At 42.0% G+C, this 25,175-nt stretch overlaps 1 protein-coding gene and 1 pseudogene across 2 annotated transcripts in view; one reads left to right on the top strand and one right to left on the bottom strand.

Moving 5' to 3' along the window:
* The window catches only part of SLC7A2 (solute carrier family 7 member 2), a 59,982-nt gene extending 36,525 nt beyond the window's left edge, over nucleotides 1-23,457 (bottom strand). For both annotated transcript variants that reach the window (XM_031440214.2, XM_031440217.2), the window contains exon 1: nucleotides 23,316-23,457. The gene's annotated coding sequence lies outside the window, so the exon portion shown is untranslated. The remainder of the gene's footprint in view (nucleotides 1-23,315) is intronic.
* LOC116149169 (DNA-directed RNA polymerases I, II, and III subunit RPABC4-like) lies at nucleotides 10,874-11,050 on the top strand (annotated as a pseudogene).
* Nucleotides 23,458-25,175: the final 1,718 nt, after the last annotated feature.

The raw sequence follows: 25,175 nt of genomic DNA, 5'->3' as shown, positions 1-25,175 counted from the left end.
AAGCACTCACGAAGCGCAGGATGATTCAAAGGCAAATGGCTCATCATCAAATTAAAACCCTGGCAAATAAATCCTTCTGGATTATCACTTGTGCCTCCCCCAGGACCTGCCACTCCTGCAGTTCTCCAGGCCCGTATTTGTGCAGTGTCCTTCTTGTAGGACAGCTTTCTGTGAGTGAAAAGATAATTTACTGACAAATCAGAACAAAAATGCAACAAACACTAATAATTACAACTATGATTCTGGGCCACTTTGTTTCATATTCTAGAGCGTGTTTGTTTATTTGTTTGTTTTTTTTTTTGAGACTTCTAAACACTTCTTTCTTCTCCAAATAGAGAAATACTCATAACCAAAACCTTGTTTCTAAAGGAGCAGGCCGAGAGCCTTGCACATTTAAGACTCCCTGTGAAAGATGCTGTTCAATGTGAAAAGCCAAGGGAAACTTCCCCAGTGGGCTGACAGGGTACGAACACAAACGCAGCAAAAATACAGAGAAGACGTGTGGAAAGATGTCTCCATGTTAGATTACAATTTTATCCTGAAGCAGGGATAGAGCCTAGTTCTGAGTCACCTTTGACTCTCGCCCCAATCAATAATTTTTGGTAATTTCTCCACTTCCAAAAGTTAAAGTGCTGTCACCAGTCACAGCCAAGGAAGCACAGGGAAATAAATGGTGTTTGCTAAGAACTTGTTCCTGAGGGCACGTTGTGGCTCTATAGTTTTCCTTGCTCCAAACACACCAGGAAAAAAAAAAAAGTCAGCATGAGATGTGAAAGTCACAACTACGGACATAAATACATAAACACGTCAGCCAGTTATTTCACTCATTCCTGAGGTGGGACGGGGCAGACAAAGTGCTTTTCATTGGCCCCTTTTCAATGGCAACGGCCACAAAACAATGATGATTTCCATCCTTCCAGGCATCAAACAGGAATTTAAGATTGCTTTGCCCCGTGCAAAATTAAACACGTTTAAAAACTCTAATGAGAATCAGGTGTAAGGATAATGTCACCATCCAAACTCATTTGACCTGAAATCTAAGTGATAAAAGCAGATTTCTGAAAGAAACCCAGGGCGGGATGAACCTGGGGTGTCAGAGGCAGGCGGATGGGGGTCTGCCTCTCAGCCCTCATCTTCTGTCTGGTACAATGAAGATACTCTTGTAAGGTGGTTTTGGGGTCCAATGAGAGAATGCAGGTGAAGTGCCCGTGGCAGAGCAGGCCCTCCATGGACGGCAGGGCTGCTGTTAATTTATCATCACAATATAAATGAAGGACCCAAAGACATGTGTTTGACACTCATGTCTTACAACACCAAAGGCAATCCACTTATAAAAGCCACTGACTTCTATTTGAAAATATTTGTAGACACATAGCAATCAAGATTAAGAATGAAACAGACTGCCAGCCCAGTGCTCTAGATTTAAAGGAGGAAACGGAGGTCCAGGGACTTCTTCTGGGCACCCAGACAGCTGGCAAGACTGGCTCAGAATCCAGGCCTCCCCATTCCGCCCAGCACTCTGTCGATGGCACCGCGCGACTCATCACGCTGAAATTCTGTCTCCAGCTGCTCTTGATCACCCTCGCTGCCCAGCAGTGGCTGCTCTGAGAGGGAACGTGGCTACAGCCAAGCATCCATCCACTCAGGAAATATCTGAGTGGGAATCCTCTCTCAATTGGGTTTCCTTTTTTTTTGTCCTCAGAGGATAGGCTCAAGGACTTATTCCTTTTCCTTTTTCATTCTTTCTCCCCGCCCAACCCAATAACCAAAACTGAAGGAACAGTATCTTGCAGCTCCACTGGCCTGGGCTCCACTGGGTCCAGGGCGCAGGCCGTCAAGCTGTTCCCCTGCCATCCTCACTATATGGCAGTTCCCTCAAGGTCTACAGCCAACCATCAAACTCCAGCCTCCACACCTGCGTTCTAGTCAGGGAGCAGCAGGAAGTAAGAAGCGTCCCAGTCAGCTCGGGCAGCTGTAACAAAAATACCATAGACGGGTGGCTTACGCAACAAACATCTCTTTGTCACAGTCTGCCGGCTGGGATGTCCCAGATTAAGGCGCCGGCAGCTTCGATGCCTGGTGAGGGCCTGCCTCCTGGTTCATAAACGGCCTTCTTGTCCTCACGTGGCAGAAGGGGCAAGGGAGCTCTCTGAGGTCTCTTTATCGGGGCACTAATCCCATTCATGAGGGCACCATCCCCATGACCTCATCACCTCTGAAAGGCTCCCCTTCTTAATACCATCACCTTGGGGTTAGGTTCTCAATGTATGAATTTGGGGGGGCACATTCTGTCATAACAGAAGGGGTGAAGAGAGGACCCTTGAAAAGGATCCTGCCTGGATGTCACAGAGGACACTTCTCTTTGCCTGCCACCAGCTAGAATTAGTCCCATGGCCACAGTATGCTTCAGGGGAAGCCGAAACCTGGGCTTCATCTCAAGTGCTCACATAGACACCCAGGTGAAAACGGAAGCAGATGTTGAGGACAAACAGCCCTCTCTACTACACCATCTGAGAACGTGGGATAAACTGTAAGAATCCGGCCCAGTCTCTCGCCTGCGCCCCCTACCAGAGTGGTGACACAAGTGCACGGGCGATCAGGTCCCAGGACACACGCCCGGCCCTGCTGCTCTGTGGCCAGTGCGGTGTTTAAGCTCTTGGACCCCAAGTATGGCCTGGACCATATTCCTCCCCTTGCCTAAGAGGCTGTGTGGCTGCAACCACTAGGGTCTTTAGGGGACAGTCTCGGTGACATCCTGGAGCTTCCACTAAAAGAAATCCCAAACACAATCCCTGAGCATGGCCACCGGGTCATCTCTCCTTAAAGACGCTGCCAGAGAAGGTCATTTTAAATCGGGAAATGAAAGCGTTAAGAAACGTGCCCTCGTTTGGGTTGCGTTCCTTCCTTTCATAACTGGCTACCGGCTAGCAGAGCATCATTCCAGGCGCAGACACGAGGAAAGAGCCAGGCTTTCTTCAAGGCTCCTCCTCAGCTTTTCCTAGTTAGCCAGGTGGTGGATCCCTGCGCCCTGTGCGGACGAGAGACGTGCTGCCAAAAAGCTGAAAAAAGGCCACAGCTCAGCTCCACTTCTTCCAGGCAAGGGTCCCTCTCTGGGGCTACTGGCTCCTCCTCCAGGCTCAGTGTGGCCAGGGCTGTCCTCACAGCGAGGCCTGGCCCGGGATTCCAGAAGCACCGGGGGCTCAGCAAGTCAGTGTGGATCAGACAGCAGAACTCCCCCAGTGCCATTTCTTAACCAAGCAGTTTACACAAACAGGATGGAAACAGTGTGCCGACAATCAAACTTCAAGAAGCCATCAGAATCCTGTCAAATTAATCCGACGTAAATTCCTCCAGTCTCCCCATCCCTGTCCATGAACCACAAAGAATGAATGCAGGCCAAGCTCTTTTGTGTGGGAAAAGCACAAAACATGCCAAATCTTGCCTAAAATCTATGAGGATTTCTCTGCTTTTTTTCTTCTGAAATGTAAACATGTCTTTGACTTTCCTCCATCAAAATATACAATTTCATATTCTGAGTATTTTTTTCCTGGAAGCCAAGTACCGTAAAAAGGCGCAAGGAGTTCAAAAAAGATGAACAGGGAAAAAATGTAGTTACCTCGCGTACATTAGCCTAATCAGTGACGTCAACAAACCAGTGGGAGTAAATATCATTATGGGACTGTGTGTTTTCTTTCAAAATCAAATTGTATCTAGAAAATGCTAAGTCTGAAATAGGTTCACAGAAGGTCATTTCAGGAACATGCATTTTGGCTTGAGGTAAAAAATTTAAGTAACTTTAAAGCAGGCCACAGAATTGGCCTGCTTTTAAGATACTTTAAAAGTTTATGAATATATGTATATTCATGTATGACTGAAAAATTGTGCTGTATGCCAGAAATTGACACAACATTGTAAACTGACCATAACTCAATAAAAAAATTTTTAATTAAAAAAAAAAGTTTTACAATTAGCAATAGTTTAGCAATTCTGTGGTCACAGATCAATAGTGGAGCATAGAATAAACTAACATGCTCCTCTGTTAAAAATGTATCCAATATGTCCTCTTTTTTGAAGGCCTGGAATTTGCAAATATGAAAACACTAACACCACTGCTCATGGGGACTTCGAATATGTCCAATGACCTCAATTTAAAATTCCGGTGAACGCCCTTCTCACTCCTGTAACCTCAGTTCATCCCACGGTCCTCATGTCACAGGAGCTCAGCTTTTCTTCGCTGCAACTCAGACATCTCCCTGCAAACCAAATTACAAACTCCTTACCTTATCATTCAGAGTCCAAGCTCTCACCCAAACTGTGTTTCCTCCTTTTTCTTCCTTAGGATGCAATCAGTTAATGCACGTAAAGTGCTTAAAACAGTGTCTGGCACAGAGTAGGTACGCAATAAATGAGGGTTATTACTATTACTCCTCTTCTCCTCCCCATCCTCCCCGCTCCCCAACAATTCCCTCACATTCCACCATACTTTGGTCAAAGAGAAGTGTGTGCTTTCTTGCCAACGGGTCTCATACTTTTCAGAATCCTTTGCTCATGCTGTTTCCCCACCAAGAATGTCTTTTAAACCTCAGTCTCTAACCCTTTACTCCTTTCTCAAGATCTTTTTCACATCCTACCTTCTCCATGAAACTTCCTCGTGACCCCCTCAAACAGAAGTGAACAGTCTTTCGAGAGCCCTGAATACTCTGTTGACACCTTTCTGGATGGCGTCCATCACCTCTGCCCTGGGCTGGGCACCATGTGTATCTGGCTTATCACCTCGTCCCCAACACGTATGTTATTGATAAGCCCGCGAGACAGAAACTTTGTTCTTTGTGTCTTCATATGACCCCTTTGGAAATTACCACACGCTCCTTGAACTGAAAAAGATGCTCAAATAGTTTTAATTTTTTTGAGGTGAAAGTAATTTCTGTGTGAAAAAGTACTGACACTTCAAGTTAAAGAATTAAAGTCTATATCAGTGTGTGTGTGTATATATACATATACATGATTTACTAGAGCCAAGAGTACATTCTCATGACTCCCTAAGTGTGATATGACTCTGCTTTGAAATATACTTTGATGGGACATATGCCACAATAAGAAACTTTCTATCATTGATGACTCTTTCCTAAAACACATTTGCTATTTTTTTACACAAAATGCATTGAAGATTTAAAATGCATTTATCACTAACCCAATTTCTAAAATCAGTACCAAATAGCATTCAAAATGAAATATAATATAGCATTAATATATGTGTTTCACTATGATAATCACTAACAATGTGTTTCACTATGATAATCACTAACAATTCCTTCTTAGAGAAAAACTCTCATTTCCCCCAATTCATTGTTGAAGAATAAGATGTTTCAATCTATCAAATGCTCCACCGGGAGGCAGTGATGCTGGATTCATTACCAAGGTTCTTAAAAGAGGAAGAGGGGGGCTCTTTTTGGATCAGTCTAGAAGGCCTTATGGAGAAGAGAATATTTTAAGCAATCAGAAAGAGTCAGCTTGGCAAACTGAGTGTGAACATTGGTTTCAGAAACCTGGCCACTCTTATTCAGAAGACCTGGAGAGACTCACATCTTCTTTCTCTAAGTGACCTTGAAATGAATGGAGATGCAGGGGGGAAAGTAAGAGAAACAGTCTGAAGGGTCTGAAGCAAAGATTAAGGAGCTGCAAGGCAATCGGAAACAAGCACTGACGTCAGAGGCGAAAGAAGAGCCCGCTGACTCCTCAGATGAGGCTGACCTGGGGGGGGGGGGCAGAGCTGGAAGAAACAGGATACAGAGACAAGAGACTTGCAGTTACCCAGGGGAGAGAAAACGCAGCAGGAATACAAAAGAAGAGCGAGACTTTCCGTGATATCGCTTAAAGAAAATTCAATTGTCAATTTAAAATTTAAGAAGAGTTCTGGGAATTCCTGGAATGAGATACGTTCATAAAATATACACAAATATACTATCACCACTATGACTTTTACTTCCGCCACTGCTACTGAGAGTTCACGTTTGTCAAGAGCATCCTAGGTTTCGGGAGGTGAGCTAAGTGCACTGCCTATACTAGCCCAGCTAAACTACCCAACAGCCCAACGAGGCAGGTCCTATTCCTATCTCTAGTTTACAGATGAGAAAACCAAAGCTTAGGAGGACAAGGATCAGCTAGTGTGTATCAAAGTCAGGATACAAAGTCAAGTCTGTCTAACTTTCCACAGTAAGACACAAAAGCAATGGAATCGTCTCACAATGTTTCTATCTTGTAACAGCCACTGCAGTTTTATTATCGGTTTGTGCCACCACAGAGACAAGCATGAAGTCTGTCTGTCTTCTCGAGCTCAAGGTTTCCCGAGATGAACCCCGGCTGGAGGACACAGAGCACTCTGGTGAGCAAAGTGTTAACTACCACATCCTGAAAGCGAAGCACAGGCAGTCGTCTGCCAATAAATAGTCTGCTTATGAAGTCCACATTCTAAACTGAGATGAAATACTATCCAGCGTGCGCCTTAAGGAAAGAAGCCTGTCGCCACAGCTTGGTTCAAAGCCAACGTTAGCGAGCGATTACATCATCCGCCTCAATATAGCAAACTGAAGAGAAACAGAATTGATGGACTTGCAGGATACTGTTCCTGTAGTGTTGGATATTGTGGCGGGGCGGGGGGAGAAAGAATGAAAAAGGAAAAGGAAAAAGTACTTGAGACCATCCTCTGAGGAGAAAGAAAAACAACTGAAAGAGGATTCCCACTCAGATATTTCCTGAGTGGATGGATGCTTGGCTGTAGCTGCCCTCTTTTTCTTAAATGCTGACCAAGTACGTCCAGCAAAGAGCGACCAGGATAGGGAGAGGGGTCTGGAAACCATGTCATGACTTGAAGACAGTTAAAGACATTGCAGGTGTTCAGCTACAATAAGCAGGGATGTAACTGGGGCCCAGAGAGGGAACCCTGTTCGGAGCCCAGCCAGGAAGCTCTGAGAGTGACTAGCCATGGATCTGGGCAAGTCAAGGGGTTCTCGGTCTTTCCATCTTTGACACAGACTTACAGAAGTGATGCAGGGGTTTAAGTTAACAAGAAAAGTGTTGGGCAAATAGCAAAGGGCTTTAGAAACAGAAGCTGGTCATATTTCTACATTTTTCGCTTCTTTTTACTCTCAGGGGAAAAAGACTTAGAGAAGAGATGACAGCTGTCTTCAAATATGTGAATCACAAGGGGTAAGAAGACAATGACTCTATCCCTATTTATACTAGAAGACAAAACTACAAATAAAGGATATAATATAGAAAGAGTAAGATATTAAAATAAGCTCCAAGGATATATTGTACAACACAGGGAATATGGCCAGTATTTCATAACTATACAAGGAGAATAACCTTTAAAAATTGTGAATCACTACATTGTACACCTGTAACTTATATATTGTACAGCAGCTATACTTCAATAAAAAAGAGTAAGATATCAACCCAGTAAAATGCAGAAAACGCCCTAATAAAGAGGGTTCCTACCCCTTAGAAGCTGCCTGCTAACAAAGGTGTCAGATTTCTGTCATTGTACACAGAGGACAGGTGATTCAGAACGATTCAGAAATTTGGGGAACCAGGTTTAGTCAAAAGGGATTAGCTAAAGTATCTGCCAGCTCAGATTCTATGATTTAACGATACGATTTCTTTTTTGTGGCTGATAAACTAAATTTTTCATGATTCTCTGCATAAATAAAAACCAGTAGTCAGAAAATAGGCAGGTCATTTACACCAAAGTCCATACTGCCCAAACCTCCCACCCCACTCAACATCCTCATCTTTCAAAAAAGTGATAATCATGTAAGTTTACAGTGACTAGAGAATTAAAAAACCCACAAAGTATGTCATAGTAACATTGATGACTTTGGAAAAAATGTCCAGGGGTTTTATACCATTACATATCTATACACTGTTCAGATCAATTAAATACTGATTTGGTAAATTTTCCTTAAGTTTAAAGGTTCACCTGATGCAACAAGTCTATTTTAGTGTTAACAACTGTAATTTCTTTCTCTCCCCCTTTCCCTGTACCCCTGGTATGGAATATTTAATTCTAAATAGCAGGTATTAACAACCTCTCCTGGTATGCCCCCCCCATCATACAGAAAACAATCTCCCACAGCACCAGAAAAGCAAAGCTCTCTCATTCACCCACGTAGCCAGACTGTGACAGCATTAAATACTGCAAATACTCAGATACACAAACAGGAGATTTTTAGCTTTCTCATTTCTGCAGTTTGTCAGTCTCCACTGCCTTTATCCTCATGACTGGCCCGCTTCCAACACTTAGGGAAGTTGTGATTCATAATTTGAAAAAGTAGAATCTGTTCAGAGACGAGGCTGCAGTTGATCCTTGTTACAAGACAACAGTTTTGGCTGAAGGAAAGGATGGTGAAGCTAGCCTAAGAGGTGAATGTAGGATCAGGAAACAGGGAAATGACATTCCACCAAGAGTCAGTCCTGCTTCTGCTCAGAGCATCTTTAAGAGAATCGGGGAATCTGGAAAACTGAAGTCATTCTGCAATGAGAGAGCTGCAGGGAGTCACCTCCCATCACTAGCTGCTGTATGTCCATTTCCCAACCTCTTCCTCGCCGCGTGTATTTTTAAGAAGGGACAGATTTGGAATTACTTTATATGCCAGGATGTTCTGACATAGTTAAAGAGATCTAGAATACAAATGCGGGTTTTCTGGACTGCAGCTTAATTCCACAGATGGGACTTTCTCACGCTGTCAGGAACTCTGCCGAGCTCTTTATAAACGTTTTTATTTTATCAGTCCCTCATTCCAATTTCCAATGTATGCTCTGGGGCACATAGTATTTTTAAAATGGATTACTCTCTGGTTGCCCACAGTTCCCCACCATTCCTTACTACCTTGCACTAACCTGTTTCATTCATTTGTATCACATGCTTGGACCCAGAGAACTGGGGTAAAATCAGTGGGAGAGTCTGTGAAGTCAAGGAAGCCTCACGCATGTGCACAAGTACTTCTGCTCCCAAGCAATCCCATAAGGGCAGAGCATGTAGTCCTGCAGGGAAGACTCAAGACTATTAGGTGTCTTTGTTATCTACACGCTGTTTGTGGGGTGAGATGAGCCCAGGATTTTCCTCTGTGACCTACACTATTATGCAGATGTGCATAAAAGGCAATGTATCCTGAGACAAAGGGAAACTTCTAAAAATTCAGAAAAATAACCAGGCAAGGTTTTAAATTTCTTTTTGTGTGAATGAAATTAAAACACCTCATTTTGGTTTTTTGCTTGTTTGTTTGCTTTATTTAGTTTAAAGCAAATTTTAAACTATAAAAACACTTTAACACCTGTTAGGAAGGCTATTAAAAAAAACAACAACCAGAAAATAGTAAGTGTTGGCAAGGATGTGGAGAGATTGGAACCCTTGTGCAATGTTGGAAGGAATATAAAATGGTGCAGCTGCTATGGAAAACAGTACAGGAATTCCTTTAAAAATTAAACATAAAATGACCATATGATCCAGCAATTCCATTTCTGGGTATATACCCAAAAGAATTAAAAGCAGGACTCAGATATTTGCACGCCCACGTTCACTGCAGCATTACCCAAGAGGTGGAAGCAACTCAAGTATCCTTTAACAAATGAATGGATAAAAACAAAACGTAGTGTACACATACAGTGGAATATTGGTTGACCTTAAAAATGAAGGAAATTCGGACACATGTTACAACACAAAGGAAGACATTATGTTAAGTGAAATAACTTAGTCATGAAAAGACAAATACTGTATGATTCCATTTATACGAGGTATCTAAGAGTAGTCACATACATCGAGTTATGGTTGCCTTGGATGGGGAAAGAAGGAAACGGGGAATCAGTGTTTAGTGAGTACAGAGTTTTAGTTTTACAAGATGAAAAAGTGTGAGAGATTGGTGGTACAACAATGTGAATGATCACCACTGAAATGCAGAGTTAAAAACGGTTAAGATGGTAAATTCTGTTCTGTGTAAGTTACCACAATTTAAAAAATTTTAATTAAAAAAAAACAACAACACTTTAACAGTGTTGAGAAAGGCAATATATATTTAACTCCAGAACCACTTGGGGTTCTACAGTTGATTCTTGAACAACACAGCTTTGAACTGCACGCATCCACTTACACGTGGATTATTTCAGTCAATACCACAGTACTACACGATCCACGGTTGGTTGCTGGGTCTCGGACGGAGAGTCCTGACTATGGGACTTGAGCATCCGTAGATTTTGGTATCCAGGTGCATCCTGTAACCAATCCCCTGCAGATACCGAAGATGACTGTACTTTTCAATGACAGATACTGGAATTTTATGTCTGTAGGACTTTGAAAAGTCATGTCACTTGTTATTCTGCTCTAGGCACAGAGACACCAATAAGCCTGACCTAGAATATAAGTTACAAGAGCTCAAAGAACATGTCCTTTTAAAAATCTGTGTCTGTAAGGACACAGAAAAGTTCTGCACCTGGCGAGTGAGCATTCTATAACTAGAGTGGCCACATATTTTCAAAGAAATAACGGTAAAAATTATAAAGTTTATTTTTCGGTCAATGAACCAAAGATTTCGTTTCCTTAAGGGCAAACAATGCCGTGAAATAATTGGTGCCATATGTCACAGTTTGTCTAGAGGTGGATTGACATGAACTTTGGTGGCCCCAATATGGGTTCCAACTCTCTAAATTCTAACTTTCAGAGCCTAAGTTGCAAATGGAAAATTTTTTCAACAACGAGGGTTCTTGTTTAGTCTTTGTAATGCCCCCAGTTTAGCACCTTTTAACAGTTAAGCCCACATAGGACAGCGCAGCGAGCCAGAATCTGTTTGGAAGCACAAAAGTTTCTCTGTGCTACGTGGGAATGATAACAGACATCCAGCAGGATGTTCGACCACCAAAGCAGCAGCCAATGATATACACTTGTGGAGAACGTCACACAGAAAGTGATGTAAGATCCAGGATCCAACCCGATGCAGAGAATGTGGAGACAAAGTACAAGAAAAGGACTAAAAGGCTGGTGGGTTTTGACGCTCAATGAAACATGGAATTCAGAGGAATATCTTCATTTGTTTTCGGACTTGCTGTTATCGCTGCTGTATCATTTTTGATTAGTTTACTTTATGAATACAGCTATATACACATATGATTTCATTTTAAAAACATACTGTATTTAGGTATGTATTAATAGCTTATATAAAGATATTAAATTTTGTTTGAAAAAACAGTAAGTCCATATAAAATGGTTATTATCCTTGAAAATGCTGATCTAAAATATCTCCTGCCTGTAGATTTTTTTTAAGTGTAATAATTTTAATATACACATGACGATTAATGCTTCAGAGATAGTGTTACTTGACTACAAAGTCACCAAATTCTACCCTGTGAATAATTTTTACACTAACAAATGTAGTAACTGGTAACAACAGGGTTTCAAAAAGGAGTAGCTCCGTTACTCTAATTCAGATTATGAACTGAGCCCTTTCCAGCCCCATTTAAAAGTTACTCAGAAAAGCGATGACTAAAAAGAGATGACTAACAGAGAGGCTGACGTCTTGAGAAAACACAACAGTGGCCCTCTTTCAGAGTAACTACAAAGTGCTCTTCCACGCAAAATTAACGTGACACCACAAATGAATCGAAGACACAGCTTTTTCTAAAAAGTTACAGAATTACTCCCTGTATCCACTGTTGGGTTTGCTTTCATAGTTCTGAGAAGGTTGCCAATTATCCTAAAGTCAGTTGCCAATTATCCTGAGTCAGGACTGAGGGAAAGGGAGGGTAGGGAGATGATTTGGGACAGGAGGAAGGCAGGGTTCCGCTCCTGTGCCACAAAGCAGAGGCCGATGAGTGGTCCCCACCCTCTACAACACACACAGACACACCCCACTGTGCTCCTGAAGCCTTTGCCAGGTGCACGCAGCAGTGCTCTTCAAGGCCGATCGTGTCCAAAGAAGAAAACAACATACATGCCAAGGACAACAGCCAGTTAAGGGAGACACCAGAGCGTGGTCCGCCTTGACTGATGGGTCTCTGGCGAAAACTAGGCTCAGGTTTAACTAGATCGTGTGCCCATTCACACGTCCCAGTAAAAGAAGAAGAAAAATAAGAAGGAGGGAGGAGGTGGAGGGAGGAAGCTGAAGGCAGAGGAGGGCGAGGAGGGAGGAGAAAACCTGGAGCCTACCAGAAATGCTCTGGACTATAAACTGCATTATCCTCAACAGCCCCCAGCTGCCACCACCGTAGGACCTCTCAGCTACACATCAGGGCCTCTAGCATTTGTGAGTGGCTTCACACTGGGTGTGGTCAGAAGAGATGTCAAGAAGCTCTTGGTGGGAAAACCTAGGGAAAAATAACTGAGAATGGGCTACTTGTTGTTTTTCTTATAGAGCAGGAAAGGAACTTAAGGGGTCTTCTGATGCTCTAAGCCCCTCTTCTCCTAAGCACTAAAATAAAGAGTTGGGAAAAAAAAATCAACAGTTACTATTGGGGATCAAGAAGTTAAGGAGAAAATGCTGATTGTTTTCTACAGTTATAGTCCCAATATTTTTTAAAATATGAAAATACTTATATAGAATAGATAAGTAAGTTTATACTGTATAGCACAGGGAAATATATTCAAGATCTTGTAGCTCACGGTGAAAAAGAATATGAAAATGAATACATGTATATTCATGGATGACTGAAAAATTGTGCTATACACCAGAAACTGACACAACATTGTAAACTGAATATAACTCAATTAAAAAAAGAAAATACTGTCATTTATGATACTAGTTAGGAAATTTTGATTTCTCTGCAGCTGTCAGCATACATACAACCTCCAGCTCACTCTTACATGTGACCCACACCCACGAGGAATGGTTAGGCATGATTCTGCTTGAAATGAAATGTATAGGTTTCTTCTGAGCCTAGAATCTCATGATTTATTAAAACTAGCAACCCGTATATTATACCTTTAAAGATGTGGAAAATTCAGGAAATAACTGCAGTAGAAGTTCTGTTAAAGAGAATACTAGAGAAAAATTACCTTCTTTGCCTTAAACATTATTCTACATACATCTTTTTGGCGGGGGGTGGGGAAGCAAAAAATAAAGATTTTTGCATTCTTTTTTCCCCTTTTATCTCACTCAATAGAAATTACACTTAGTTCAATAAAATGAGCATTTTTCTTCCAATTCCTGAAAACAGTCTGAATTCTGATTCACACATACAAGGTTAGAAGTGAAATTATATAGCTCAACTTTACTGATTCCTCTGGTCTACTATGTGGTGAATTAAAATTCTATGTGACAAAGGCCCGTCCCTAAAACAGAAGAGGCTGGAACCTTCAATTACCATCAGTACCAACTGCCACAGCTGCCACCTGTATTCATCACTAGTCAATTTCCGCCACATCAGTAACACCATACTGCCCACCTTATGCCACCATCAACTCCCCCTTTCGCCACCACACACCAGCATTAACCAACCACTCTGAACTGGCTGGTGATGGGGAATCAGTCAAACACTAGATTGCAACTGTACTCAGTTCTTTCAAAGTTGGGATCAGCCAGATGATGTGGGTTCTTGAGGCTTTAAGGTTTAAAATCTTTATAAAAACTAATTTACTACTATTTCCAGTAGTTCAAGGAGATAAATAGTGTCTTCACTTTGAAAGTCACTGAAACAATTTATCAGTTTTAGAAGCAGTCAGAGCACGCAACATACCCAGAGTTAGCAATGCAGTTAGAAGAGAAAAATAACTTAAATAACTCACAAGAACAACTTTAAAAATGATAATGCTGGGTTGTTTGTCCTTCACATTTTTTTGTGTGCTCTGTAGCAAAAAAGGTCAGAATAATGTAAATATGCTATTCATTATCCAGAAAGTTCATAAGATCCATTTCAGTGAGATAAAGTGCACTATCAACAGAAATTTTATGCAAACTCTGTTCTTTTTTTGTTTGGTTCACTGAACTAAGTGCAAACCATCTGTTACCTATGATAATCAGAAAAAAGTAAAAATTCAGCTTTTTTCCTAAAGATAGCACAACAGCACTCCAAACACCTTGTTTAACAGCACCACTTACCAGCTATAAATCCTAAGGACTTTAGATGGCTTAGAACCCACGTGTAAAGTCTTTTTTATTTATAGGCTAAGATTACATTTTTTTCATTTTTGGGCGAAAAGTATGCTATTTAATAAAACTGTTCATATCATATGCATTTCACTATTACTAAAATGTCTTTCTTATTCAAATACGTTACTTTCCAAGAAACTTAAAAATTTAAAAACTTTCAAGTTAAAATTGTATTTTGAGCCCCACGTACAAAATGCCTACCATGTAAGTAGTGCTTTATAGTGATTATGACCTGCTTTCACAAAAGCAGAATGGCCTGATATAAATCAGTGCTTTGGCTAAGTCAAAATGCTTGAAATCCAGTCCTAACTCTGCCCCTAGATGTCTGCCCTCAGATGAGCTATGACTCTTAAGATCTCAATTTCTTACCCTATAAAAAGAGGAGGCGAAAGCTTCCAAAGCTTCAGAAATGGCCCACGAGACAGATTTCCATGTTCTGTTAAGTTTACAGCATGGAAAACAAAACCAGCTATCACAAGTGTCTCACCATTTTTAACCAAATTTCCAGGGTGCTGTGCCTTATCCATGTATTATCATCTAGCGAAAAAGTGATTTTTGTTTTAAAGGTGAAATTCTAAGTTTCAGGACAGTTTAAAACAGGCCCCAGCCCAGGATATGTTTTCAAAGCTCTAGTACTACAAATTTTTATCAACGCCCACTGTGTTTCTCCATGGCATGTAAATGTGCTTTGTGCTATTTGCTGGATGAACACTGCATACACAAGTCCCGCTCCACCTACACAACCACGAGGTCACAAATGTAATGCATTTAAAAGAGGGCTTTCTGCAACAGAACATTACAGATCTTAGCCACTTATAAAGCAAGTTTTGCAAAAGATAGGAATTGCAGTACAGAAGCCAACGTAACAGTCCTTCACTTTGCCTTGCTGCTACTCATCAGGCACGTGGTCACAAAGACGTGACATGTAAGAGGGGAAAGCTTTCAGTTACTCTACACTAACGAAAACTGACAAGGCTCTGCGGTGATGCTTCTGTCTTTATTATGATCTCTGTAGTTCTATTAAAATGTAAGTTTATGAAATTCCAGAGATTTCTACAAGAGGATCCACATCAGAACGACATTGAGCCATAAGGCTGGATTTCAAATGTCACTCTAAAGATGCTCCAATTTTAGGTAAGAAAAGAGAGCATTGATTATTCTTATTTTTTTTTCCTTCCCATCTGTGTGCATATTTATAATTACTCAGTTAAGATGATCTCAGCTAAACTTAGAATCAGATTTCCTGGTCCGTAGGTAGACATTGAAATCTGTGAACAGCAGAATTTGGAGGAAAGAATTCTGGGAATTTTGGAGGAATTCGACACTGGTGACAACTAAAGTCCATCGTGTTCCTTTGAGGCCAGGGAACTGCTTCCACCGTACACAAATGGGAACAGTCATCATTGCCTTATTGTCCAAGCTCCTTAACTTGGAGCCCCCTAGGACCACACCTACCCCTGAGCTTGTTCTCAGCTCCTCCTTGGAGGCCAAAGCAATCTTTTATCAACAAGAGGAAAAGAGGTATGACCAAGAAGGCCCCATCCTGCCCCAAAGGATTGCCTCCTAAGATAGCTGTCCCAACAGTTGCTGGCTTCTGAATTGCAGGGTTTTTATCCTGGGTTCCAGAAACCCTGGGCATCCATTGGTTAGAATTCAGGGATCCTTGAACTCCCAGAAATTTACAAGAAATTATTGGGGTGGGGGCACGTCACATGCATATGTGTGGTTCTTCTTTCTTCCACTGAGTAGAAATGTTATCAGAATAAAAAGACTAATAAAGGAGGAGGAGTACCTTCTCTGTGTATCAAAGAACTACAAGTACCATTAGTTCAAATACAGTTGATCAGAACTGTATGAACTTGTCGTGAAGCTTTTCATTAGAAAAGACAGTAAGTCGATGTAATCTTTTCTCTTTCAACCTGAATCTGTTGGATTCTCCCAGTTGAGTCACTCGTTCAGTCTTTCAGGAGTTGCAAAGTTAAATTTCCAGACTGCTCAGTCAGCACTGCCCTCATGTTGTTAACATTAATATGTTCTATGAAGAAGAACATGACCTTGACTTTCTCCTCCAAATATGTTTATGTAAACAATACAGATTTTAGAAAGCCAAAGAGAGGAAAGCAGTAACTCTGAGCACCATGAAGCTCGAGACTACAGTGGGAGCCCCACCAGCGTCTCACTCACCACTGCGGGCGCAGTCTCCCCGGGCGTGGAGCTGGTGCTCAGTATTTACTCCAGGCACCGAGGCTCATGGAAAAGCTCAGCAGGGCCATGTAATTTCAAAGGGATGAAAACACTGAACTCTCCGTAGGTTTTAACTTGGATGAAGGTTGTTACCCCTTCTGTCAACCCCTTCCTAAAAGCCCAGATCAATGCAAAACCGTCAAACCTAAAAACTGAAACAGCAATCTCACTCTGCCTAAGTAATCACAGTCAATTTGACTTTGTTTTCCTGCACAGGCTGCCAGGGAACAAAGGTAAGTTCTGACTGTGGCCCAAGCACTTTACAGTGTTCCAGAGCCCTCAGGACAGGGTGTCAATGCTCACCCCAGTCTCACGAAAATGTCTCCCAAACAATTGCCCAAATTACAACAGAATTAAAGAAATCACTTAAAACTTGGTGTTGAATTCAAACACAAATATAAAATTGTATTATGTTTAATATGATCATTAAAGCAGATAGAAAGTCTATACAGAGCAGCCTGAATTTGGGGGGGGGGCCACAGGCTTTTCCCAGAGGAATTCATACTCAAGTTGATCCAAACTATCAGGAAGTTTTCATTTGGATTTTTATCAGGACAAGCACCTAAGCAAACTGCAAACATCCTGTGGACTATGAGCCCCCTGCAAAAATATAAGTACCCTTTGCTTCAAGAGACCCAGAACATCATGGAATTTTACGAAGAAAAAAAAAAATCACTGAAGAAAGCTGTCTTCCTGAAGGAAAGGAAAACTTCATTCAATACAGATATTCTCTCCTCAAAGGAAAAAACATTAAAGAGAATTTGTAAAAAATTTATTTACTGACTTATTTAGGGGAAATTTATTTTAAATTTCATTTATTCATATATTATTTTAAAATAATACTATGATATCCACCTACCACCCGGCCCAAGAATCTTAAATGGGTAATATTTATTGGCCATATGTGAGCCAATAATGGCATAACAAAGTGTCCTGCAAATAAAGAATTATGGTTAATGGAATTCTGAGCATCTGAGGTCCACTAAATAAAAACCTTGTGAAGTGATTTTCCCTCATAGAAATGGATTCACCCCAGGGTGCCTTTAAATATAGATTTGCCTAGTAGACTGAGGATGGAAATCAATTGCCTGTTCCCCTACATCCACCGGCTCTCAGGAACAATTCTCAGATGTTTTTTCAAAAGGTACATTTACAAGACCCTAAACCTGGAAGATGAAGCAGTGGTGCCCAGCTCTGTGTCTTCACAGAAACCTTACTTGCATAACAGGAGAGCTGAGTGAGACAAGAATTGAACATGACAGTAAATATATTTTCAGTTATACAGTTTCTTTTAAAACATTTTTTCTTCCACTAGGTCAATGGTAGGACACTGAACTGAATGCATTTCCTTCCAAAAGGACTCTTCCCTCTCTAACATGGAATAGAAATTATCTCTTCAGTTACCAGCTTTTTTTTTTTTAATCAGTCTCTTGTCCATTCTAAGCTGAAGGCCAAGACTGGAATCAACATTAAACTAGTGTTGCAGCTAGACGGGGTCCGCTTTCCTATATTCAGAGGGACTCTTGTAGGAGAAGGGAAAGTGGAACGGATGGCTGAAGACCTCTCCTGATCTTTCCATGCCTGACAAGGTCCCTGATGGGTTTTAAACTCATTAAGTGTGTGTAAATGTATCAAGCTTAACCAATGTAACAACTGTCAGAGTGAGAGTTTATGATAATCCCATGTTCTTAACTTGACTGCATTTTTGGAAAGACTTTATTCTTCAAATTTTTCACCTAAAATATAATCTCCTAATTTGTTTTTACTTTCCTCTAAGACCCTTCAGAATCGTTTGAATTTGCAGTTAAACATCATAATTTTCTTGAGTCCCAGGATAATACATGACAGGCAATTCTGCCAAATGATTAATAGGTATTATCACCCTCCCAAATGCAAGTTCTGGTGCATAAAAGCTCAGCCAGCATTTAAGTCCAAGTGACCCAAGTTTCAGCAAAGAGCAACTGGAGGAGGAAGGGTGATCATGGTTTTAATAGCAGTAACAGTAACTGTGATGGTGATTGACAGGGCATTTAGTCTACGTCAGGAACACAACACACATTTAAACAAAGAGAAGTTTAGTACAGACTGTCCTCTCTCAGCTACTATCCCTCAGCTCAGGGTATGGCTCCGACGGCAGCTTTATCCTTCTCTCCCCATGGCGTGTGCACTCGTCAACCCTTTTGTTGATGGTCAGTGCCGAGGGGACAGGGACCAAGTCACTGATTTATTTTTTGGTTCTCCACAGACTCTAGATCTGGGCCATCTATATTTACAACACACACATTCATCCAAAATGGATTAACTAGCCTTCAATCATGGAAGACTCCAAATAGATGATCTTCTAAGATATTCTTCAGATCAAAGTCACATTACCTATTCCAAGGGAATCCCAATGCATCAAAACAGTACTCAGTAATTTGGTTGCACATACAATTGCTAAAAACTATAAATTCTGAATACTAGATTCACAAAAATCAAATTCAATTGTTTCCACCAAATGGATACATTCCTTTAGAAACCAGACCGGATGAACAGGGTTGCGGGGAAGACAACCCACAGAATTCATATGCTTTGAAAAAATACACTTTGCATGTGATACAGAGATGACTTCCACCCCTACCACTCAAATATACTTCCAGTTCTAGAGATTTTGGTGTGATTTTTTAAAAGTAGAAATTGAATTGCATTCTGAAAATCTGCCCTGAGTTCATATTCAGGGAGTAAACAAATAAGGCTGAACATGCAAAGATAACCCATGTTTTTCCTTACGGTTCAATATAAACACTAGCGACTAGCATCATTATCATCATTTACAAGATGACAGCTAGATATCTAGAGCCAAATCAAGACAAGACCCTAACCAACTAACTTTTTTCTTCTAATTAGGATCAAGGCACCAACTCACATAACATCTTTCTGCCCACACAGGAGTAGAATGAATAAAAAGTGAGCTTGAAGGTTTATGTTATTACTTGGCTTTTGGAAGAGACAAGCATCAATTTTTAAGTGGAAAGATTCACTTATCTTAAAATCTGACCAAAAGAAAAAAAGGGGGGGGGGGCAACAGGAGAAGTATAAAATGAGAACATCTTCATTACAGCATCATTCAACATCCCTGGTGACATCAAGCTCTGTGATCACTAGGTCTCCACTGGAAGGAAGCGGGCTTTGACGGCACGAACAGCATTGAATCGAGTATAACTGTATGAAGACCTAGGGAGCCTTAATGAAGCCTGGGTGGGCTAAGGAAAGAATTTTCTCCACAACTGTGGGAAAAACTAGCAAGAATCAACAAGAAACATAGAAGTTCTTTGTTGTGTATTATTCACAAAATATTTCAAAAATGAATACAACAGTCATGGCTTTTTTTTTAAACTCCTGGAAGAAAGGTTATGAAATATTCTTGTATCATCCACCTCATTGCTGAATCCCAGGCGATGCTCAAGTTCTGAAGAGAGGTGCTAGTATGCAGTACTAGAATAGGTGTGGGCATATGGGTTTAATCTTTTTATTTTTTGTAGCAGGATAAGGAGAAGACATAAAATTAAAAACGTGCATGACACGTGCAACACTGAGTCATCACATAGGACACCCCAGCTTGATGATTCAACCTTCAATGAAAGAAATGTTGAAACTTTCAACAAGTATTCACATTCATACAACAACCAGAAAAACTGAGAACCAGAGACTTTTCAGAAGAGAAACATCCAAAGTCTACACACAAACAAAGGAGATAAGACCCACATATTCAAATCCAGACTTTTAAACAAAAACCACATTAACTCAAACCTTTAGCCAATCAATACTAATTGTACTTACCAATGAGAAGGTTAACTTGATGGCAGCAGAGACCATTCTCACAACAACTTAAAGTTGCAAAGAGCCCATAAGCACATGAAAAATAATAGTGTGCTGCTTGCTTCCACATATTAACATATAACAATTACTTTTCCCAAACTGGACAAGAAAAATAGGTAAAGCATGCTCTGATAATCTTAGCTGTGACAGCCTGGTGGGAATAAACCCCCGGCTGTTGGTTTGGTTGTGTCCATAGCATCTACATTTCCAGAGCCACAGACACCACTTTTTCAAAAACAGCCAGCAGGGCCATTGAAAGAAAATAAAAGAAGAGTCAGGACAAATTAGCAACTACCAGTAAAATAAAAACACCAAGCCCATGTGCTTTGGATGATGAAATAGTAAGTAGAACCATCTTCATGTTTTAGACAATGTGTTCCTTGCTGGCTTTTTGGGGTAGACAGTATTAAAGTCATCTGTTTATAGGTGCTGTTGCTTTACATAAAATAACAAAACAAAAAACTACTCCTAAAATCCATCAATGGAAGGTTTCCCAAATATAAAAATGACTGCAGAACCTCTCCAAAATTACTTTTGGATGTCCAGTGCCTGGTACAGAGTAGGTACTCAGTAATTTTCAACGCAGGAATAGACTTTTGAAGACAGACGTGATACTCTTTCTCAAATCACTAAAATCAGTGGCATTCACTCAACAATAAAGAGCACGTGTTATGTGCCAGACACTGTGTTAGGCGGTAGAATGAAAAGCTATTAAACAGAAGACAATGAAAAGAACAATGTCATAATTTTTCTTCTTATCAAGGCTAAATCTACATGGCTTTGAATATTCAGATTTAAGGTGTAGAAATGAGTTAACCATATAGATTTTCAAAACCATTTAAACACGTGGTATCAAGTAACTGAAATCTCAGTTAACTGAGTTTTTCAGTATTCAGTTGGATGACAAAACATTCAAATAGGCACACTGTACTAAGCATGTGAATATTCAGAAAATACATTCAACAGAAAATGTTGCTTTTGTTGTAAATGTCTGACATGCAGTAAACAGTCCTCAAGAAGCCAGTCCATGAAATCAGTGTGTTCGTATCTGGAGAAACAATGAAACAAATAGCAACATAGGGTTGTTTTCAAGGTTCTGCTCTGAAAGTTGGTCTCTGAAGGGCATCAGAAAGAAACCAGCAGATGGCTCTGAACACTAAAAAAAAAATACATAAACAGGTAGATAGATATGGATACATGAAACAGCAAGCAAGTGTAACAAAACAGAGGAAAGATGGAAACTAGGCTAAATCATGAAGTCACCAAGGGAAAATTACAAAGGCAAGTCCATTTGAAAAAAAGTAGGGCTGAAAAAGCAGAAGTGGCCACAGACAAGGGCTCCAGGAGAAACAATGATAAACTAGCCAGGAAGCCTGAGAATGAGGTGGGTCATCTAGAATGGAGACCAGGCACCCCTACTTGGAGAAGGTGAGTGGGCCTGCAGGGGAAACCAAGAAACAGGAACTTAAAAATCCCTCAGACACATATGTCCAGATGACAAAAACATATGAGGATACAAGGTGAAAAACTCCAGTGTTCTCAGACTTTCTAAACTCCAACAGCTACCATTTCTCTCCTTCCAGCCTCTAAATCCAGGGATAAGGATTAGAGGCTTTGGAATCAAAAGGGCTTTACTGGCGTGCTAAACGAGGCCAAGGATTCTGCAAATTGAATCCTTGCAGATACCACACAGTTTTACTCTGGGCTCCAAGGCCACGGCACATCCAAAAAGATTAAAATGCCTTAAGGTAAATGACATCCCCCTAATCAAGGCACAGGGTGGAAACCAAGAGAGGGGTAAAGGAAGAAGCTTGGCAAATTCTAAGAAATAATGTGGCTTCCCGGAGTTACCCAGGGTAACTTTTCAGTAAAGGGAGAAACAAAAAATGCATATGTTCTTCTGCACTGAGAAATCATTTCATGTTAAACTTTTGTGCGATTTAAAGAAAAAAGCTTTACTATTACAAAAGGGAGAAAGCAACCCTAAGTATATAATTAGCATAGTCTTGCCCTGCACATCCTCTTAAAAAACGCTACAAGCACAAATGTTTGCAATTTCCTGAGCAGCTAATTATTACTGATGCTGAGGGAGAAAAGAAGCGACAGAATTTTTAAAGACTGGCTGGGACAAGAATGAAAAAGTATCAACTCAGAGGCCACATACATGCTAACTTTGAATCTCAGGTCCCCGGCCAGGATTCTGAAAACTCAACTTGAGTAAAATCTGACCATATCCCCTCATGAAAAGGATGAGTGTTTCTGTACAAACGACTAGATAAATCTTATTACCAGACCTAAACGAGTCACCTAAATGCTTTTTAAAAACAGTTCTGCACGCATATTTGAAAGTTTGAGTATTTGAAATATTTGAACGTTCTACTCCTAAAATCTAGGTTCTGTTCCCACTTGGAATTATATCTATTCCGTGAGAGGATTTCTGTTAAATCTCTTTCAGCTACAGTCTCTGACTATATTACTCCATGCATCGGATATGCATATACAAAAGTTAGAAAGTTCTCCGGAGGAACGGGTGTTCCGGGGTTGACGGGCTTAGTGATTCCCTAAAAGTCAAGAGTGGCATTTGGAGTTCAAGGCTGAAGACTGCACAAAACAGGCTTTAAAAAGCACAGCCACCTCAAAGGGGTTTAAAACTGCACCCATTTACTTTAAAATACCCTCAAACACCACGACGGGCCATTTTACCTGTCCCACCAGCCCCGGGCAGGTCACGCTGTGACAAGACTTCCAGAGCTCCGAGTGGTGGTCTATATTTAACCAAGAAGCTCAAGTGAGCGGCAGGCGACTTCAGGGGCCCGCCAGTGTGCAGAGGCAGGAGCCTGCCAGCCCTTCTGCAGAGGGGTGCCCCGGGCCCCTGAGGACAAGCGTGGCCAAAGCGACCCAGCTCCCGCGACCCCGCACGGCGGCCAGACGGGCCGAGGCGCAGCCCGGGGGACTCCCCGTCTCCGAGGGGCCGGAGCGAGGCCTCCGGACAGCTGCGCGCAGCTGGACTCGGCCCTGGGCGCCCCAGCCCCACCGCTCCCCCTCCGGCCCCGCCGCGCCGCCGGACACTTGGCAACTTACTGGGGCAGCGCGAGAGCCGCGCCGAGGGGGCGGTGGTGGGCGAGCGGCTGGAGCGCGTCGGGGCCCGCGGCTCGGGGAGGCTGAGGGAGCGGCCGCCGCCTCGCTGCTGCGCGCGGAGAGGAGCGCCCGGGTCGCTGCGCTGCAGAAGGCAGGCTGGGCACGTGGGCGCCGCTAGTGTAGCCGCGCCGGGGGCGGGGCCGGCCCGGGCCGGGTGGCGCCGCCCCCTTCACCTCCTCCCTTCCCTCCCCTCCCCTCCCCCGCGCTCGCCGACCCCCACCCGAGCCCTCCTCCCGCGCGGACCGCCCGGGCTGCGCCGGCCAATCCTCGGGGTGGGCGGCGTCCGGCCGCAGCGCCGCGGGGTCCGTGTACTGTCCGGAGCGCGGGCACACGTGGGCGTGCGCTCGTCCAGGGCTCGGCGTGGGGCTCGGCCGGTGGGCGCGGGCGGGCAGCTCCGGGGGCGAGGGGAGCCGGGCTCTGCCGCAGGGCGAACCGCGGGGTCGGTGATTCTTGCTCTCCTCGGAGGACCCGGCGTCAGGGACATCTCCCAGACGGCTTCTAAGCGGAATTCCTCCAAGTGGGATTTTTGTCCTCGGTTTACTAACTCTTTATTCTGAGAAGAATTTGTACATAAGAAAATAATGACAGTAAAATACAACAGTGGTCGTGATAGACAGAACCCAGACTGGCGTGCTTTGTCAAATAAGTGCCACCTCACCGGTAAAAACCGTACACCGTTTATTACGGTGTTTGGTTGCTGTTTCGAAAATCCCAGTGATGCGAATAGGTGGTTCTGATGATGGGGGGTGGGCTGCAAGAAAATGCCATTCGCTGTTTCCAAGAGAGTAAGAGCAGAAGTTACACAACCAAGGTTTCCCATACTGCGCTGCTGTTGACTTTGGGAGTCTCTGATAAGACTAAAGACACAATGTGAAACTGTTAATTTTAATCCGAAAGGAGGCTTACACTGGCACTGAATTGAACGGTGAGTGTATATTATTGTTTTTGTTTGATGGAAAGATCTACCTTATTTTGTTTAATACTGTGGTAAACATCTTTATTCATCTACTGGTAATATTGATGCAGTACACGTACATTTTTAATGGGATGCTAAGTCATTCTTAAGACGTGATCCCTGGAGAATCTGATTAAAGATTTGGGTTTGGCTGCAGAAAATGGTACACGCGCAAAATCTCAATGACTGTTTCCGAAGTTCAGGTACCTCATGAAGCCCTTAAGAATCCCATTAAAGAACTGGAACCCTAAATAGCACCATGGCTACAAGGGTAGTATCTGTTCTGGTAAATGCCCTAAGTAATAGAGACTCTGTCAACATAAACTTATTTTTACAGTATAAAACAGAATCCTTGTGCAAATAATTACTACTGGCTTTGAGGAAAATGAGAAGTGTCCACTCTGACACCGAATTCATTCAGCCCCACAAAGGCTACGAGGCATTGTGTGCAGGGGTGGAGACTCAAGAGGTTTTGTCTAATTTCAAAGGGTGAGGAAACCAATCTACATTTTTTTACCTTTTTTTTTAGAGGTTGCTATTCTTTAAGAGATTATCCCCCAACATATTTTTATTTAAACAATGTGAAGGGACAGCCTGTGATTAGGTTGCCCCACAATGATTGGGGTTAAACTAATCTATTTGACATTTAGAAACTGCCAATTTAGTCAGAATACCAGTCTTTGAGTTTATCTAGTAATCTGCCCGTCTGATTTTGGTACTTCCTGAAACAACGAGATGTGTGTCCACACGTGTGAATAATAAAAGCTATTTCATCTCTAGATAAAAACGAACAAGCCGTTTCTAACAAGCATGATGTCTGATGAATATCTTGACACACTAGACTCTTG

This window comes from Camelus dromedarius, chromosome 22, assembly GCF_036321535.1.
Source record: "Camelus dromedarius isolate mCamDro1 chromosome 22, mCamDro1.pat, whole genome shotgun sequence".
Classification (NCBI taxonomy): domain Eukaryota; kingdom Metazoa; phylum Chordata; class Mammalia; order Artiodactyla; family Camelidae; genus Camelus; species Camelus dromedarius.
This window is presented reverse-complemented; position numbering and strand designations above follow the sequence as displayed.